At 54.2% G+C, this 19850-nt stretch overlaps 1 protein-coding gene and 1 pseudogene across 1 annotated transcript in view; both read left to right on the top strand.

Moving 5' to 3' along the window:
• The window catches only part of SPECC1L (sperm antigen with calponin homology and coiled-coil domains 1 like), a 343168-nt gene that overhangs the window by 116466 nt on the left and 206852 nt on the right, over positions 1-19850 (top strand). The gene's annotated exons all lie outside the window — the stretch shown is intronic.
• LOC126964060 (palmitoyltransferase ZDHHC8-like) lies at positions 13521-17700 on the top strand (annotated as a pseudogene).

Here is a 19850-nt window from a genome sequence, read left to right as displayed (position 1 = left end):
TTTATATTTATAAAATTCATAGCATAACACCTGCTATGGAGTCAGTGCTGTATTATGTGTTTAATAAATACAGCTTTTATTGTCTATCTCCTTCCACAAAAATGGAAGATTCATGAAGTCAGAAACCCTATTTGTTTTGTTCTCTGATGGATCCCTAAGCATTTTGAGCAGGACCTGGGGCAAAGCTGGCCATCTGTGCTCACAGAGTGAGTGACTGGGTCGGGGGAGGGTGTGGTCTGGGACGGTGTCAGGGGGCAGTGAGGTGTGGGTCAGTGCTGTGCACGGGTCTGCCCTGGGTCGGCTGGCTGAAGAGGCTGAAGCTGCTGTGTGCCAGTGTGTTTGTACACAGTCGGGGGGAGTGGGAGGGACAGTGCTGGGCTGGGGCGGAGGGCCTGGCTGCATTTGGAGAGCGCTGGGCCGGGTCCTACTGCAAGAGGAGAGAGGGGGTCTGGCTATCAAGGGCAGGAAGAAGCCTACAGGGCCCAGTGTTTCCAAGTGCTCTTCCATCCACCTCCCATCCTGGCCTGACCCCGCTTTGCTTGGGAGAGCAGAGGAGACCTTGTGCATTCAGCGGGGAGGGCACGTCCAGAGGCCTTGGCGAGGCTGCCTACACTGGGGAGGAACCTGGGCCCGGGTGCTCCACGCTGCGGCTGGAGCCGGTGGAGCGCGACCAGCCAGGCTACACAGACCAGTCCCTGCCCACCGGCCCTCCCCTTCCTGCCTACGGCCACTCCTCTGCCACCTTGCATCTTTCACCCTCCTGCCATGGACAGCAGCCAGCCCAGCAGTGCCCTGCTGGGCTAACCGGGACCAGGAGGCCCGGGCCATCCTCCTGACCACCCCACAGGGTCAGAGGAGTGCATGAGAAATGGGCGCAGAAGCTGGCGCAGTGCCTATGCCTGTGGCCCCAGCTATGAGAAAGATCCGCCTCCGGTGGCGTTCTCGGCCCGGGGCGACGGAAGGTGTCCAGCACCCATAGGGGGCATCAACCTTGGAGTTCCCGGCGGCCATCGCCAGGCACAGTGCGACCCAGCAGGAGAAGGGGGACTTGGGACATTCTTACATGCAGTCCCTGTGACCTCCGTTCGCCGCCAGGGATGGCTGCCAGGAAGGGGACCAACTCCCTGCACGACTCCCGGTCCACACCGACTCCCGGTCCACACCGACTCCCGGTCCACACCGACTCCCGGTCCACACCTGCACGGCCCAAGCTCCAGAGGGGTGGGGACCTTTCCCAGAGGTGCGGAGTCCGGGGCGCCCTGCCAGGACCTCCTTGGCGGCACCAGTGGCTCCAGGGCTCGAGCAGTGGTAGATCCGGAAAACAGACCATGAAAAGAGTCGCAGAAACATGAATGTGACACTTTTAATTCCATTTAATTCCACCACTCTGAAGAATGCAGGTCTTTCTAAATCATAAAACAAAGCCCAGAAGCCATCAAGTAAATAACCTGACCACATAAAGTTCAAACAGAATTTATCTTTGCGTACTGCATGACTGAGTCGAATGACAACAAATGGGTGTGGGGGCGCATTTGTGCAAATATATTTGTGATGAGAACATCGTTCTCAGGCCAGCGTGGTGGCTCCCGCCTGTAACCCTAGTGCTTTAGGAGGAGGCAGAAGGATTGCTTGAGGCCAGGAGTTTTAGATCAGCCTGGGCAACATACTGAGACCCCCATCTCCGTAAAAACACACACAAAAAACAACAAAATCAATTTTGCATTACTTACTAAAATCACAAAAAAATGAAGAAGAAACCAGAGGCATTGAGAGGGGCGTAGTTAAATAAGTCCCAGTACATCCAAACAATGAAATACCATGAATTTGTGGGTTTTAAAAAATAAGGTAAATGTTGAGGATGAACTCTTCCTTGAAATACAGTTCACCTCGCTCATACAAGCAGTAACTGAAAATGGGTCACTCACATGTTAAACATAAAACTATAAAACTTTAGGGGAGAAATTCTAAGAGAAAAAATGGAGCCCTAGAACTGGTAGAGATTTGAGACTTGACACCAAAAGCGGGACCCATCTAAGTATGGATACATCAGAATTCACCAACATTTAAAACCCAGGCTCCGGGAAACACTGGCTTAAGAGGATGAAATGAAAAAGTACAGACCAGGAGAGAAGACAGGCATTCCTGGGAGATATTGCGGGTTCAGTTCCAGGCTCCCACAATCAAAGCAAATAGGGAAATAAACTCCGTTACCCAATGTTTTCGTTTCCCAGTGCATATACACGTTATGTTTACACTATGGTGTAATCTATTAAGTATGCAATAGCATTATGTCTAAAAACCATGTACATTCCTTAATTTAAAAATACTCTCTTGGGCAGGGTGTGGTGGCTGACGCCTATAATCCCAGCACTTAGGGAGGCCAGGGCAGGTGGATCTCTTGAGCTCAGGAGTTCGGGACCCGCCTTGGCAGTGTGGCAAAACCCTGTCTCCACAAAAAAAATAAAATTAGCCGGGTGTGGTGGTACATGTCTGTAGTCCCAGCTACTGGGGAATATAAGATGGGAGGATTGCTTGAGCCTGAGACGTCGATGCTACAGTGAACCATGTTTGTGCCACTGCTCTCCGGCTTGAGTGACAGTACAAGACCTTGTCTCAAAAAAAGAAAAAAAGAATATTGGTTTGCTTAATGAATTGTGATACCAAAAAAAAAAAAAACTTTGCTAAAAAATGCTAAGGATTATCTGAGCCTTTAGAGACCCCTACATAATCTTTTTGATCTTTTTGCTGGTGGAATCACGCCATGAAGCTGATTAGCTGCTGACTGATGAGGATGGCGGTTGCTGAAGGATTGTGGGGGGAGGGGGTGCTGTGGCAATTTCTTAAAATAAGACAACAATGAAGTTTGCCACATTGCTTGACTCTCTTTCACAAAAGATTGATCTGTAGCTTTGTAATGCTGTAGAACTCCTTTCAAAATTGAAGTCAGTACTCTCAGATCCTGGCGCGGCTTTATTAACTAAGTTTATGCACTGTTCTAAATCCTTTGTTGTCATTTCAACAATGTTTGCAGCATCTTCCCCAGGAGTAGATTCTATCTCAGGAAACCACTTTCTTTGCTCATCCTTAAGAAATAACTCCTCATCTGTTCAAGTTTGATCATGAAATCACAGCAATTCAATACCATCTCCAGGCTCCACTTCTAATTCTCGTTCTCTTGCTGTTTCCCCCACATCTGCAGTGACTTTCTCCACTAAGTCCCGAACCCCTCAAAGTCATCCATGAGGGTTGGAATCCACTTCTTCCAAATTCCTGCTAATGTGGCTAGTTTGACCTCATCCTATTTGATTACAGATGTTCTTAATGGCATCTAGAATGGTGAATCCTTTTGAGAAGGTTTTCATTTTACTTTGACCAGATCCATCAGAGGAATCACCATGTATTGTAGCTACAGCATTATGAAGTATATTTTTAATATAGGCGGAGTCTCGCTCTGTCGCCCAGGCTGGAGTGCAAGGTTTGAAAGTCTTTGATCCATGGGACTTTCATTGTGTTAGCCAGGATGCCGAAAGTCTTTGATCCATGGGCTGCCGAATGGATGTTGTCTTAGCAGGCATGAAAAAACACTCATCTCCTTGTACATCTCCAGCAGAGATCTTGGGTGACCAGGTGCATTGTCAGTGAGCAGTAATCGTTTGAAAGGTATCCTTTTTTCTGAGCAGTGGGTCTCAGAGTGGGCTTACAGTAAACCATGCTGTAAACAGATGTGCTGTCATGCAGGCTTTGCTGATTATTTATAGAGCATGGGCAGAGTGGATCTGGCACAATTCTTAAGGCCCTAGAATTTTGGGAATGGTGGATAAGAATTGGCTTCCATTTAAAGTCAGCAGCTGCATTGACCCCTAACAAGAGAATCAGGCTGTCCTTTGAAGCTTTGAAGCCTTGAAGCCAGGCATTGACTTTCCTTCTCTAGCTAGGAAAGTCCTAGATTGCATCTTCTTCCAACAGAAGGCTGTTTTGTCTGCATTGAAAATCTGTTGTACAGTGTCACCACTTCATCAGTGAACTCAGCTAGATCTTTTGGGTAATTTACTGCAGCTTCTACATTCGCACTTGCTGCTTCATCTTGTATTTTTATGTTACGGAGATAGTTTCCTTCCTTCATCTCATAAGCCAACCTCCTCTGCTAGCTTCAAACAGTTCTGCAGCTTCCTCGCCTCTCTCAGCCTTCATAGAATTGAAAACAGTTAATGCTTTGTTCTGGATTAGGCTTTGCCTTAAGGGAATGTTGTGGCTGGTTTTATCTTCTAACCAGACCACTAAAACAAAACCTTTTTCCATATCAGAAATAAGCTGCTTCACTTTGTTACCATTTGTGTGTTCACTGGAGTAGGACTTAATTTCCTTCCAGAACTTTTCCTTTGCATTCACGACTTGGCTAGCTGTTTAGTGCAAAAGGCCTAGATTTTGGCCTCTCTCAGCTTTCAACATGCCTTCCTGGCTAAGCTTAATTATTTCTAGTTTTGGATTTGAAGTGAGGGATGCACATCTCTTCCTTTCACTTGAATACTCAAGAGGCCACTGTAGGGTTATTGATTGCCCTGGTTTCAATATTGTGTGTCAGAGAATAGGGAGGCCCAAGGAGAGAGAGAGACCTGAGGGAACAGCTGGTTGGTGGAGCATTCAGAGCACACACAATATTTATCCATTAGTTCACGGTCTTATATGAGTGCAGTTTGTGGTGCCCCAGAACAATGACAATAGTGATGTCAAAGATCATTGATCACAGATGATCATAATACATATCATAATAATGAAGAAGTTTGGAATGTTGTGAGAATTACCAAAATGTGGCAGAGACCCAGAGTGATCACATGCTGGCGGGACGATGGCCCCAGGAGATTTCCTTGATGCAGGATTGCCACGGCCTTCAATTTGTGAAAAACAGATTGTACAATACAGCAAAGTACAATGAAGCAAAGCATAATAAGATGAGGGCTGCTTGGATTTGCAAATTTCAGGTCCAACCAAGTGCTAGTATCTAGAATGTACCAAGAACTCTCAAAATGCAACAGCAGTTTTTGAAAATCCAAATACAAAATAGACAAAGGACACTAATAGGCATTTCACCAAGAGTATATACAGATGTCAAGTAAGCACATGAAAAGATGGTCGCCATCTTTGTTATGAACTGAATGTATATATCCCCCAGGTTGATATGTCGAAGTCCTAACCCCCTGTATGGCTGAATTTGGAGTAAGAAATAATAAGGCTGAATGAGGTCATATGTTGGGGTCCTGATAAGACAGGATTTGTGTCCTTGTTAGAGGAGACGCCAGGGAGTTGGCTCCCATTCTCTCCACCTGCACACACCAAGGAAAGTCCACATGAGGACATAGTGACAGGGGCCATCTATAAGCCAGGAAGGGCTCTTGCCAGGAACTGATGCTGCCACACCTTGGTCTGGGACTTCCAACCTGTAAAATGGTGAGAAAACAGTTTAAGGTGTTGAAGTCGCCCAGCCTGTGGTATTTTGTTACGGCAGCCCAAGCAGACTAATACACATTAAGATCATGGTGAGGCAGCGTGACACACCCATCAGCATGCCTTAAGCACAATGTAGAAACAGCACCAAAAGCTGGGGAGGATGGGGAGAAAGTGGGCGACTCACACGTCACTGGGTAAATGTAACATGCTACAGCCACCCTGGAAAAGAGTGTGGCAATTCCCCCTCCCAATAAAGCAAACCCCACCACCAACAACAAAACATGCAACTACGGAACAACCTGGCAACTCAATCCCTGGGTATTTGCCCCAGAGAAATGAACATGTACGGTGTGGCAGAGAATTAATGCAGTTGGTCTGGGATGCTTAGAACCTGCTGATTCCCAAGAGAATATCTGGCCTTGCCTGGCTCCGGGGAGGAAGCCCAGAAACCATTGAAATATTCGCCCGATAAGAGTGTGTTTTCGTAGCTGGGGCTGTGGGCAGTTTATGCTGATCACCTGATCTATGGTGGGGCCCTGGACCAGGTGGTGTCCTTCAGGGAGATGGGCTTCATGAAGTTCTTTGAGTCTTTCTAGGGAGTCGTCCAACTCAAGGATGCCTGGAGGACCTTACCCGACAACACTTATGTTCACACAAAATCCTGGACCTGAATGACCTCAGCAGGCTCGTTCCTCAAAGCCAAAACCTAAAAACAACTCCTCAGAGGCCTTTCAAGGGCCAAGAGGTTAAGGGCTGGGGGTGGGTGTGGAAATAAAGAGGAGCATTTGGAGATCCATATTAGAGGAGGAATGAACAGGACTGGGTCACAGGTTGTTTAGGACATAGGGACATACAGGATGAGGAAACTCTCCCAGAGTCCTAGACTAATACACAAATTAACATACATGGGCACAGGCCAGGGCAATGGCTCATGCCTGTAATCCCAGCACTTGGGGAGGCCAAGGTGGGAGGATTGCTTGAGCCCAGGAGGTTGAAGCTGCAGTGAGCTATGATTGTGCCACTGTACTCCAGCCTGGGTGATAGAGGGAGACCCTGTCTCTAAAGGAATTAAAAAAAAAAAACACTGGTGTGATTTATTGACAGTGAGTCTGGGTCACAGTCAAATAGAGGAAGAAGACGACCAAGATTTGGGGGTTGGATTGTTTTTAATATGTAATGTCTATGAAACAACCAAGCCAGAAAATCAACAAAGCAATTCTGTATCTATGTAATTCTGAATGAAGATAAAACCTTGGGCTTATACGCATGGAGATAAGAATTAACGCCTTGGAAAAGGATTACATCCCCCAGAGGTTATGTTTTTAAGTGCAGAGGTAGAATAATAAGGCCATACCTGAACTGTGATGCACTGCAGACTGTAAACCCAGGCAGAGGAGTCTCTGCTGGCAAACGCTGCTCGGGAGGAGCATCCAGAGAGGGAGGAGCAGGTTCCGATGTCAGGATCCGGAGAGGAGAGGATCTTCGGAATCGCAGGTGAGCCCCTCCCCCGGACTGCTGCCAGGATGTCCAGGAAGATGGGCAGTGCAAAGTGGCCATTAGGTTTTTCCCACAGCAGTTCATCAGTGGCAAGAGAGAGGAGTTCTGGGGTGATCTGGTGGGAGAGCGAAGAGTGTAGGAGAAATGAAGAGGGAACGTCCAGTGACCATGGTGAAAGGCGCTGTGTGTTGACTTCACCGAAATTTAACCCTGAAGGGGCCCAGACACACTGGGCTCTTGAATAAGGTTGGCCATGTGATGTTAAGGATTTTTTTTTTTTTTTTTTTTTTTTTTGGCAGAATCTTGCTCTGTCACCCAGGCCGTACATAGTGCTGTAGCTTGATCATAGCTCACTGAAGCCTCAACCTCCCAGACTCAAGCGATCCTTCTACCTCAACCTGCTGAGTAGCTGGGACCACAAGTCACCCAGGCTGGAGAATGCAGTGACACAATCTTGGCTCACTGCAACCTCTGCCTACTAGGATTTTGTGCCTCACCCTCCCAGCACTTTGGGAGGCCCAGGTGGGCAGATCGCCTGAGGTCAGGAGTTCAAGACCAGCTTGGCCAACATGGTGAAACCCCATCTCTACTAAAAATACAAAATTAGCCGGGCGTGGTGGCGTGCACCTGTAATTCCAGCTACTCGGGAGGCTGAGGCAGGAGATTCACTTGAACCTGGGAGGCGGAGGTTGCCGTGAGCTGAGATTACGCCATTACACTACAGCCTGGGCAAAAAGAGCGAAACTCCATCTCAAACAAAACAAAACAAAACAGCACAGCTACATACTTCCCTCACAATTTGCCTACAAGGAAGTTCCTTGCAGGCCTCAAGATTTTTACCCTAAAACAGCTCTGTTGAATTTCACCCTGGCAATATAAACTGATAGCTGATCTTCAAATATGTAAGACAGAAACTCATCCCTCTGCTCACCTGCGACAGATGCATATTGGATTGCTTCCTCTCTCTGCCTATTGTTTATGTAAAAATGCAAATTTACAGACCAAATTGTGTATTCAGTAAAAGGTTGATAAAAGACTCAGAAGAATACAACCATTTGTCTCTTATCTACCTATGACCTGGAAGACCCTGCCTCTTTGAGTTGTCCCACCTTTCCAGACTGAACCAAAGTACCTCTTACACATATTGATTGATGTCTCATGTCCCTAAAATGTATAAAAGCAAGCTGTGCCCCGACCACCTTGGGCACATGTCATCAGGACCACCTGAAGCTATGTCATAGGTGTGTCCTTAAACTTGGCAAAATTAACTTTCTGTTAATAAACCGAGACCTGTTTCAGATATTTTGGGTTCACCAGTATATACCCAGAAGTGGAGATGCTGAAGCATACGGCAATTCCATTTTTACTATTGTGAGGAACCGTCGTACTGTTTTCCACAGCCGCTGTACCATCATACAGCCCCACCAACAATGAAGAAGGGTTCTGACTTCTCCACATCCTCACCAGTGCTTGTAATTTCTGTTTTTGTTTTTGTTTTTTTTTTAAATAGTATTTATCCTGATGGGTGTGGGGTGGTGTCTCATTGCAGTTTTGGTTTGCATTTCCTTAAGGATTCATGATGTTAAGCATCCTTTCAAGTGCTTGCTGGCCATTTGTATACCTTTAGAAAAATGTCTATTTAAGTACTTTGCTTTTTTTTTTTTTTTTTTTTTTTGAGACAGAGTCTCACTCTATCAGCCAGGCTCGAGGGCAGTGCTGTGATCTCGGCTCACTGCCATATCCACCTCCCAGGTTCAAGTGATTCTCGTGCCTCAGCCTTCCAAGTAGCTGGGACTACAGTCATGCACCACCATGTCCTGCTAATTTTTGTGTTTTGTGTAGAGATGGGGTTTTGCCATGTTGACCCGGCTGGTCTTGAACTCCTGACCTCAAGTGATCCACCCTCCTCGGCCTCCCAAAGTGCTGGGATTACAGGTGTGAGCCACAGTGCCTGGCTGCTTTGCTCATTTTTTAAATTGGGTTGGTGGTTTTTTTGTTGTTGAGTTTTAGTAGTTCTCTTTATATTCTGTTTATTAATCCTTTATCAGGCATATGATTTTAAAATATTTTCTTCCATTCTGTGGGTTGCCTTTTTACTCTGTTAATAGTGTATTTTGATGCACATAAAAGTTTAATTTTCTTGAAGTCTAATTTGTCTACTTTTTCTTTTGCCATTAGTGCTTTTGGTGTCATATGCAAGAAATCATTGCTAAATCCAATGTCATGAAGCTTTTCCTCTAGGAGTTTTATTGTTTCAGTCTTACATTTATGTCTTTGTTCCACTTTGAGTGAATTTTTGTGTATGCTATTAGGTAAAGATCCCGCTTCAGCTTCATTCTTTTGCATGTGGATGTTCAGTTTTCCCAGCACCAGTTGTTGTAAAGATTGTTCTTTCCCCCCTTAAATCGTCTTGGTACCCTCATCAGAAATCATTTGACTATAAATCTGGGCTCTCTATTCTGTCAGTCTCTTATGTCTATCTTTATGCCAGTACCACACTGTTTAGATTACTGTAGCTTTGTAGTAAGTTTTGAAATCAGAAAATGTGAGTTTTCTACCTCTGTTCTTCTTTTTCAAAGTTGCTTTAGCTATTCAGGACCCTTTGATATTTCATATGAATTTAGGATAGGTTTTTCTATTTCTGCAAAAAAAAATCATGGTATTTTGGTAGGGATTGCATTACATTTATAGATTGTTTTGGGTATTATTGATATCTTAACAATATAAGGTCTTCCAATCCATGAACATGGAATATGTTTCCATTTATTTATGTCTAATTTCTCTAATGTTTTGTACTTTTCATTGTACAAGTCTTTCTCCTCAGTTAATTCTTACTTTTTTTTTTTTTTTGAGATGGAGTTTCGCTCTTGTTGCCCAGGCTGGACCCCATCCAGGGTCCCTGGGCTGGAGGGTCCCATCTTTAGAACAGAGTGGGACTAGGGGCCATTCCAGAACAGTGCCCAGGAGAGAATGGGCTCTGAACCTCCGCCCAGCCCCCTCTTGCTGTGTGTGGCTCTGTGCGGAGTGCATGGCCTCCCACCTCCCGGCCTGTTTGAGGGCTTCTCCCTTCCCCTCTCTGCTGCCTGGTCCCCTGGAGCTCTCCCTTTGCCGCCATGGGGCTCAGTTAAAGAAAAAAACTGATCCCAGCAGATGAGGGGAGGAACAGCCTGGATGGGGACAGAGGTGCGCATGGAGGGATGTTGTCTCCCCTGATGCACAGGCAGTGGCTGGGGGAGCGTCAGGGGGGCGTGGATGAAAGCTCAGAATCCAGCTTGTGGGTCCCAGCTCTAGACTTCCCAACTCCCAGGTTCCCCAAAAGGTCTGTAGTGTCCCGGGCACCTGGGCCCCAATCTCAGATGGAGGGGGCACAGTGTCTCCAAGTGGCTCGGCCCAGCCTCAGGGCTCCTCACACACACCCAGGGCTTCTGGAGTGGGCAACTCCTGCATCCTCCACTTCCCTCAGCTCAAAACCAGGGCAGGTTCGAAATACCTGCTTACCCTTCTTGACGCCTGCTCAGCAGAGCCCCAGGTTGGGCTTGGGGGTTGGAAGTGAGGCAGCCTCTGGCCTCACTGGAGGGAGGTGGTGGGCTGAGCAAGCTGGCAAAGGACATGACCTACAGGGTGGGTTTGAGGTGGGGAGTGATTCAGGCAGATGCCTGTGTGGCCCTGCTGACCTAGCCCAGGCAGGGTGTGACAGATCTGCCCAGCTCTGAGGGCACAGCTGCCTCCAGTCTCTAGCTCACTCCTGATCCCCAGGGCCACGTGTCCAGAAAGCCTGGGAGCTTGGATCAGCTGGACACAGATGGCCTGTCCTTCCAGCACCCCTGCTAGGGCTTCCTAGGAACTGATTGGTGTAGACTCCGGGCAGCAGACGGCCAGACTCTGCCCACAGGGTCCCTGGCTCCTCCCATGAGGTTACCCCATAGAACTGACTGTGCCCCTGTCAAGCCCTCCCCGCTAGCCATCAGCTGCTCCCCCTCTCTTGCCCGTTGGGTCCTGGGGGTGATGGCTCCGCGGTCGCCTGCCCAGAGAGTGCACCACTCCCCATGCTGCCCCCCACCTGGCTACACCCTGAAAAATGTACCTTACCAAACCGTCCCACATGCGCAGCCTGAGAAGTGGACTGTGCCTTGCTGGCAGCAGACCAACCAGCTGCCTAGCCCTGCTCAACTCTGCTTCTGCACCCCTATAACTCCCTGTCAACGCTGGCCCACACCTAACCAGCCAGCCAGCACCCAGAAGGGGGCCCAGCTTCCAGAGAGGAGGGCGCTGGCCAGGATGCTGACTGAGGTGGCAGACACAGCCAACCAGCCCGTCCCTCAGCGCTCCCTCTGCAGGCCTCCATCCTGTTCCCACTGCACAGAACTGTGGGCAGGTGGAGGCCCAGGCCTCAGCCCAGAGCAACAGGGAACAGCTGGGCTTGGTGGCTGGAGAGGGTTCCGGTGCCAGAAGCCTCCAGGACAGCCCTGGCTCCCCATTTTCTCCCATGCCCATCCCATGCCCCAGAATGGCCACTTTGGCTGCTGCAGGAGGGGTGGGAGGGGCTTTAAACCTATGAGAGAGGGGGTGGGGTCATAATCTTCAGCTGTAGTGGGCCGCTCTGGGTCACCGATAACTGAAGTGACGCCTGTGCAGTAAGCACAGAAGTGTCTCTCAAGGCCTCTCTGCAAGCACAGAGCAGCGCAAGACTGGAGCCTGGTCCATCCCAGCGCTGTCCTCAGACTGATGGCCAGTGCCACATGACTCGTCTGAGGATGTGATCCATCCCTGTGGTGAGAGCTCAGTTTCTAGTCCTGGGGCTGCTGTGTGCAGGGACCCTGGAGGAAGAATGCTTGTTTGGGGGTCAGGCCTCAGTCTCCCACTGGCTCTGTGAGCTTTGCCTGAGGTTCCCCATCTATGCAATGGGTGACGACGTCTTGATATGGCTATGGGAGGACACGTTGAGCCACAGCAGGGGCTGAGATGGTGGCACTTGGCAGCCAGTACCCACTGGGGAGGTGGCAGTGTGTGCACAGCCCACCCCTTCGGGAGGCTGGGGGCAGAGTGGCTGGGGGTGTCTGGGCCCCACCTCACCTTCTGTGTGGCTGGGAATGGCATGCACTCCACAATGCCCTGGTAAGCCTAGGCTGGGACAAGGGTGATAGGGATAAAGCAGGCCAAGGTGATGAGGGCCACAGAGCGGCAACCAGAGATGTGTGGGCACACCAGGCAGAGGGCCCGGCCTGCCCAGCATGTCTCCACCCCACGAAGCTGCCTACCACTGGGCTGAGATGGGAGCACCAGGGCTCTGGTAGGTCCTCACTTCCTCTGGACAAGGCAGACAGGCCACCAGTCTTGCACCCTGCTCATCTCCCTCAGGGCCACCTCCACGACAGGGTCAGGCAGAGAGCACAGGACTGCCCAGTCACCAGGTCTCTGTTTGATATCAACGGACCTGGGCTCTGAGAAGGGCCATCAAGGCCTCAGGCTGGCCCACTCCATCCTTGAGTCAGGGTTCTTCAGACTGACACAGGCTGGCCTGCAAGACCCTCATCTGCATGGTCCTCTCATGCAGGGTGGGCCTGGGGAGGACCCAGCCCATCTGAGCTGACTCCCAGCACTCGTCCAGGTATGGGGCAGCCTGGCAGTTGTCTGAAGACCCCAGGATGCACTTAGGAGCTCATCAGTGAGGCCCGGTGGGTGCTCGAAGCAGAAGGCAGAGAAGGGACACCTGCACCCCTGTGGGGTGTGTGCAGGGGCATCACTGGGTTCTCTGGCCCCATGCCCCCCCCGCCCCGTGGGGGCTGGCTTGATAGAGTGGGGGATACTAAGCAGGTGGCCTCCGAGAGCCTCTTCTGGGTTTGGAGTCCACATTCCCCAGGACGGAAGAGGTGGGGGACCCCTGAAGGGTTACAGGTAACATCAGGCCTGGATCCCTTCCCTGGGATGGTGCAGAGAGGACCACAAGGCCCAGGAGGGTCCCCAGAACTCTCTTAAGCCTTGAGCCTGTTTCTTAGTGAAAAATGGGGTGATCGTGCTCCAGAAAGGGATTTCTGTGCAGGGGGCCGGGGGAGGAGTTCATGGGTTTAGTGAGACCAGGAGGCAGAGGCCATCCCCAGGCCTGGGGACAAAGCACTTGCCTGCTTGAGGAGCAGGCCAACTTAGGCCGCCACACCTCGGGCCTGCGCCCTGGACCACTGCAGCCCAGGCCGCCATCCCCTTGGCCTCCTGCAGGGGCCTCCGCCTCTTTAGGAATGCGCCGCCTTTGGGGCCGTGCCGCCAGGGTGCACTGGGCTGGCTGAGCGCCTCCTGCCGCCTGGCCTGCAGCGCGCCCGCTCCTGCCGGCCGATGCCCTCGAGCTCCCAGCCCGCCGCAAGGTCCATCCCCGGCCTGTCGCCCACCCGCCCCAGCTAGCGGGCGGGTCAACTGGGCGGATTCCTTGCACCTCAAACCACCTGATCCCAGACGACTTTCATCCTGCTGGCTGCCCGCGCGGCGAGCGCCCCGCCAGTCCGCGCCGCTGCTGCCCTCACCATGTGCGCCCATGGCTAAGCCCAGCCCAAGCCAGGAGGAGCTGAGGGCGCCTAGCTCCGGCCAGAATGGAGCGGCTGGCGCCTGGGTGTGGACCCAGCGGCGGGGAGACCCAAAGCGACTTTCGGTCCCCAAGGCGCCCGCCCGATCCCTACAATGAAGAGGGCGTCTGCTGGAGGTTAGTGTCCGTGGTGGGGGCCTGGGCTGGCAGTCAGGCCCTTGGATGGGGAAACAGGCAGGTTAGTGGGAGCCTAGAAGAGGCGGATGGGGCAGGTGGAGCCATAGAGATTCCTGGTAGGACCCTGCCTGTGTGCACCCAGAACTGGGAGCCACGGAGGGGAGCATGGTGTCCTGGAAGGGGCTGGCATGGGACGTCCAGGCTTGGCATCTGTCCCTTGGCCAGCATTGACCTAGGCCAGGTGGGCATCTGCCCCCAGGAGCACTGTGTACCGGGATGCCTGGAATTCCACCTTACGGAGTGGAATTAGTCACTCTGTAAGGCCTATGGGAAGACTTTGGAAGCTTTGAGACCTGCTTGAGAAAGCACATTTCTCTTCCTTGGGTTGCATGAGTGCTCTGTGGTCACTGGAATGGTGGGCAGCGCAGGGCGGTCTGTGCAGTGATCAGGAACGCTGAACAGCCCCAGGGTGCCATTCCTCCTTCTGGGCCACCCTGAGAGGCAGGCCTGTGGCTGGACCCCATGCACCTAGACCAGCCCCATCCCTAGGGACCTCTCCCCTCAAGACTGATGTTCTTCCTGGAGAGAGTCACATGGTGGAGTCTGGGCCTCCTTGGCCAAGGGTCTGAGTCTGCAGGCATGCAGGGGCCGTGCCTCGCAGGAGGAGGCAGCTCTGCTTGGAGATGAGGGCTCTGGGTACATCATGTTTCTGGGACTCCTGGGTCCAGGGGGGAACTTGGGTCTGGTTGGCCAAGTCCATTGGGCCCACATTTGCCCTGATCCCTTTCTGGCTTTGTGGTTCCTGAGGCTCTTGTCCCTAGCCCAAGCCCATGCCCATGTGCCCATCACAGAGGCTAGACGAGGCTCATCCTCCCTGTGGCTGCCCTGAGTGGTGGGCCCCTGGGGCTGCGTGGCTCAAAGGGTGGAGCCCTGGGTGTCTGCAGTAGCCAGCTGTTGCCTCCCTCCTGCTGCAGAGCCCCTGCCCCTCAGCCATGGATGCTCAGGGACAGGGCCATGGGTCACTGTGTGGCTCTTATGGCTCCTTGAGGCCCAGTTCCTGAGGCCACGGTGCCAGGTGTGGCCGCCGTGGGTGCTGACTGGCGGCTGCGGGCAGGGTGGCAGGTGGGCAGTGGTGAGAATGCCTTCTCCTTACAGGTTCCAGGCCCTGATTTCCTGACCCTGGGGGACGACAACATCCGTAGCCTGAACTTTGTGTCTGAGCCGAGCCTGGACCTGCCTGACTATGGGCCGGGGACCTGCACACAGCCTACCAGCCATCCCCGTCATTCAGCTCCTCTGATGCCTTCTCAGCACTTTGTGCTCCCTGAGCCTCAAGGCCTTGAGCTGGCGGGGCGGGGACCACATCGCTCTGCAGCCCCTGCGCTCCGAGGGTGGACGCCCCCCCCCATGCCCCACTGTAGCATCTTTGCCCCCATGCACTGCCCAACGGCAACAGCAGCCCGTCCTATGATAGCGTGCTCAACCCTGACCCACCTGGTGGCCATGCCTGCCCCGCCCATCCAGCAGTTGGCGTGGCCAGATACCACTGACCCTACCTGCACCCTAGGGCAACGGGTGACCCACCACGGCCCCTGCCCCGCAGCTTCAGCCCCATGCTGGGCCGCCGGCCCCCGGAGCCCTCACCTGTGCACTACAACAACCTGTCCAGGGCCATCATGGCATCCATCCAGGAGCACAAGGACAGGGAGGAGCATGAGTGCCTGCTGCGCTCCCAGGCCAACTCACTCTTCAGCGACTTGGGCGTCTATGACGCGCCCAGCTTCTACACCCTGTAGCAGGCCAGTGTGCCGTGCCAGGGCCCCCGAGGTTCCGCGCTGCGTTACGGCTCCAGAGAGGACCCTGTGGCTGGGCCCGGCTTCAGCGGTGCCCGCAACCCTGCCCTGCAGACATCACTGTCCTTGCTGTCCAGCTCCGTGAGCCGTGCACCTCGGATGTCGTCCTCCCTGCAGGCTGATAAGGCCAGCAGCAATGCCCTGGGGCCCCAGTTCAGCAGTGACTCACACAGGTCAGTCACACTCCAGGGCCTGCCCTCCCTGACAGGCACTCCTGACTCACCGTCCTACGTGGGCCCCAGAGCTGTCGCTTTCATCCACATGGACCTCCCAGAGCCACCGCCCTCGCTGGCTGTGCAGAGGTGGGTGCCGGGAGGTGCGGGTGGGCTTCCTGGCACAGGGCAGCTGTCCAGCCATCTGCAGGGCCCCTCTTGGCTGGGCACTCATAGGTCATCCCAGGGGCCTGAGTTTTTCTCTGGGGATGGGACAGGGAGGATGTGCCTCACCCTGCCTTGAAGGCCCTGGCTAGCCCATGTGGCCCAGCTCTGAGGATGTCCTGGGCACACTCTGGGGACAGGGTATGAGAATTTGTGTCCTCATCCCAACAACTTGTTCCCCCAGAGCTGGCGTAGACCCAGCATGTGGGAGGCCGTGGGGCTTTCTCCTTGGGGCCGGTGTCATGCGGCAACCTGGGTCTCCTTTAGGCTGTGGCTCTGGCTTCCTGGGTCACAGTGGCCCTGTCCACCCAGGGCTCTCCCTGGGTCTGCTTTGCTGCATCTCTTGGAGGCTGGGGCTGAGGACATTACCTAGCCGCAGAATGTGCCACCCTGGGTGGCCGGTCCGTGGCCCTCCGTGTGGGACATAGTTCCAGGAAGCAGGGACTTCCCTGCTCGTAGGTGGGGAAACTGAGGACTGGAGAAAGCAGGTGTGCTCCAGGCACCCAGTAGGTTGGTAACTGAGAAAGCAGGCTCAGCTGGCTCACAGGCCCAGGCCCAGGTAGGAGAACTGCACACCTGCTGGGGCCAGGACCCAGGCCGTGGTGTGTGGTGTCCTCATGGCGTCTGTTGCCCCATCTGGGCCTGGAAACCTCAAGCACAGGCTCAGATGTTTCCCGTTGTCAGATGCAGCCCCAGGGGGAGAGCCCAGCCCAGCCTAGGCCAGGCCACTTGGGCCACAAAGAGGCTGAGGGCACAGCAGTCCATCCAGCCCTGAGTAGACCTTCCCTACCCCACAGCGTGGGAGTCTGTCCAGCTTTTGTGGAGTTGAGGAGAAGGCTGCCATTGGCAGTGATGAATGGGGAGCCCAAGACCTAGAAATGGGCAGCATTGCAGCCAGACAGGGATCGCAGCCCTGGGACAAAGGGCTCTCGCCTCAAGAAGGTTTAAGCGGCAAGGGTAGAGCTACTGTTGGTCAGCGCTGGTGGGCAGGAGGGCAGCCCCTCGTTTTCCTGAGAGAGAGCAGGAATGAGGCCAGGCAGAGAGACCAGGCTTCCAGTGCAGGGCAGGACAGGGGCTCCGGTCAGTGCCTACCTGGCTGCCCCATGCTCTCTGGGGCCAGTGCTGCCTAGGAGGGACCCAGGGACCCGGGAGGGTGGTGGCAGTTCTGATGACCTCTGTCTGTCCTGTGATGGCACAGCTGCTCCCCAGGCAGGCTCTGCATCTCCCGCCTGCTTTCCAGGTGAACCCTCCGAGCCCAGAGGGCAGGGACTGCCCTGGGCCCCCACGACATGGTTACACCAGTCCACGTCCGTGTCGTCTATGTCTTGCTGCCTCCTCCGTCCTCTGTCCCGATGCATTCCTGTGTTCACCGTGTGCATGCGTGTATGTGCTTGTTTTGATGCAGGAACCACCCTCAGGTGAAGACTCCCCCAGGTAAGCTTAATGGGCAGTCCCCAGGCCTGGCCCGGCTGGGACCTACCAATGGCCCCCAGGGCCCTCTGCCAGCCCTACACAGCACACGCTGATTAAGAAGGTGTCCGGCGTGGGTGGGACCACGTACGAGATCTCGGTGTGAGGACTGACTACCACCCATCTGCTGTGGTGCCACGGGGACCAGGACCCCGCAGCGCATCCCCCTCCCCACCAACTTCTCTGCCCCAGGAACACGAGGCCACCCTAGCCTGGTATGGCCCCATCAGCGGGAGAGAGTGCCACGCCTCCACACCTTGCCCCAGGCGCCCTCCCTGCCCGTCCACTCATCTGGCCATGGGGAAGTTGGCTGACTGGGACAAGGGCCGCTGGTCTGGTCTGTGTCTGGGCCTGTCCCATGGCTAGGGCACCCTCTCTCAGCCAGGCTTGGCCCACTCCCATCACCCATGCACCCCAGATCATCGCCAGGCCAGCCCCCAACGGTCCCTTTACGGACGGGTCCCAGGGATGGACAGAGGCATCCAGGGCCTCCGCCATCCTTCCGACACAGCCTGTGGGCTCCCGGACCGAGTGTCCCCGCCAGGCTACTCCTAACTAACACGTTGCCTTTCATGGACCCCGCTGGGAGCTCGTAGCTTGGCAAGGCTGATGCTTCTGCTCTGGCCTGTTCTGGGTGGTGGTGGATAGGTGGACAGATGGCCAGCCATGTGTCAGTGTTCCAGCTGCCACTGTCCCTTTCATCAAAGCCTCAACCTTTGCTTTATGCTCTTGTGGGAAGTGACGGGGCAGACGGGAGCAGACACAGGGATGATGCTGCCACGGGGCTTGTGACACCCAGAGCCCCCTCCCCAGCCCTCAGGCCCTCCCTGCCAAACTGGAGAACCCTGCCCCAAGGCATGCCACATCCCCAACCCTGGCCTGGCTGTGGTGCTCACGCCATGGGAAAGCACACTGGGGAGGGGTCCGTGCTTCCCTTGGTGTCAGGGATCTGAGAATAAGCACAACGACAGCATCCACCTGCGTGGTGTGTGTTTTGTTTTTATATCTACATCTATATATCTATAATTTTATTTTTTTAAAAAAAAGCTTATTTTGATTCTTTCCTTGGGCAAGACCAGGGCTGTTGCTGCAGGACCCCCAGAGTTAGGGGAGGGCAGAGGCCGGGCCCTGGAAGAGGGGGTGGCTGCTGTCTGGTGTGCAGGGGTAGGTGGGTTCCTCGGGGGCATTTCTGTGGGCTTGGGCTGAGTCAGAGGCTTGGGAAGAGGGCGTGGCCGATGGTCTATGGCTGGGAAGTGTGAGGGTCTCTTGCCTTGTGTCTGCATCAGTTCTGGCAGTGATGGGGTGTTTGGGGGAAAGACTTAGGTCTGCCGCTACCCACAGGGGAATCCCAGGAACCCAAGAGCTTGGCGAAATGAAGTGTGGGTGCATAGGGGCTACCTGCTGGCTCAGGGCCATGTGGGGGCTGCTGAACCTGCTGGAACTCTCCTGCCTGACAAATGCCAGGGGCAGGTCTGAGGGAGTGTGAGGGATGCGCAGCTGTTCAGGGCTGAGACAGCCTGGGCTGGGGCTGTCCTAGTGCGGGAGGGGTGCGGGCTGTAGGGCCCCGAAGCTGCCGCTGTGCTGACCACTTTTCTGCTTCTCTCTCACGGACGCCGCGGCCCACAGGGAGCGGATTGGCACCTGTACCCGTGGATGGGGGCAACGTGACCAGCCTTGGGTGCCTCCTGGGCTGCACCTATGCCACCTTGGCCGCCTGGAGGACCGCCCACCACTGCGGGCCCCCTGGAGCCCGACCACCTGGGGCACCCCCATGTGGGGCCATGTGCGGCCTGCACTTGCCTACCTAGTCTTTTCCCCAGCCTCTCCAGGCCTTAGCAGGATGACAAGTAGGCAGCTCTGGGGCCTGGGACAGCCCAGCTGGGGACCCAGGAGGTGAGACTGCCATGGATCCTAGGGCAGGGCTGGAGGTGAGCTGGGCTTTCTTCTCTACCAGCCACAGCTTGACAGACTCCCAGCCTGCCAGGGCCCGAGACCCTGTGTCCACGTGACCTCAGTGAGTCCCCCACCTGCTGCAGGGGGTCCAGCACCCCACAGGGGGCAGCACCAGAGCTGCGGGGACCAGCACAAACTTTGCTGAACCTCCCCGTCCAACCAAGCTCTTTAGACCAAGCCACTTCCTCCTCGGGGAGCCCAGGCCTCCGTGGGTTGGGCTGGGTGGGGGGTCTCAGGTTGCCCCCAAAGGTCTCTGCACTCCTGCCCTTCGCCTGACACATGAACAGATGCCTTAATTTCCTGGAGCCGCCAGCGTGGTGAGCCACTGGCCCCTGCCTGCCACCAGGGTCCTGTGGTCATGGCCAGCTCTGTCTGGGCCCCACTAGGGCTGCCTGCACCCAGAGACGATGCTGCTGGGAGCTCAGAGGGCCCGAAGCCCAAGCCCTGTGTCCTCCAGCAGAGGTACGGCCTGTGGCAGCGTGGCACTCTGGCCAGCCCTTCTCCGGCACAGGGTCCCTGTCCCTGGTTTACCCTGGGCTGCTGCTCTATTTCTCCCATTTTGGGATG

Source organism: Macaca thibetana, chromosome 10 (genome assembly GCF_024542745.1).
Source record: "Macaca thibetana thibetana isolate TM-01 chromosome 10, ASM2454274v1, whole genome shotgun sequence".
Classification (NCBI taxonomy): Eukaryota; Metazoa; Chordata; class Mammalia; order Primates; family Cercopithecidae; genus Macaca; species Macaca thibetana.
The sequence above is the reverse complement of the archived record's forward strand: the minus strand, read 5'-3'. Positions and strand labels throughout refer to the sequence as shown.